Source organism: Octodon degus, unplaced genomic scaffold (genome assembly GCF_000260255.1).
Source record: "Octodon degus isolate 3935 unplaced genomic scaffold, OctDeg1.0 scaffold00117, whole genome shotgun sequence".
Taxonomy (NCBI): Eukaryota; Metazoa; Chordata; class Mammalia; order Rodentia; family Octodontidae; genus Octodon; species Octodon degus.
This window is the reverse complement of record NW_004524693.1, coordinates 4,119,837-4,120,082: the sequence shown is the minus strand read 5'-3', so window position 1 is coordinate 4,120,082 and position 246 is coordinate 4,119,837.

Genomic DNA, 246 nt, shown 5'->3' with positions numbered 1-246 from the left:
GAGTATATTTCATTTGAAACTCACACTTGTAACTTAAGCACCTGTATATGAAAATGAATTTCCCCATAAGAAATAATAAAGGAAACTCAGATGATTCATTTCATAACCCCAGAATTTCTATATAAGATGATTAAAGTATTGAATTGTAATAAAAATAGTAAAGAAAATATGAAGTGAAGAAAAAATAAATTCGCCTTTGCTTATCTTTGAAAACCTTCATGACTGGTGTGAGGTAGACAAGAGAAA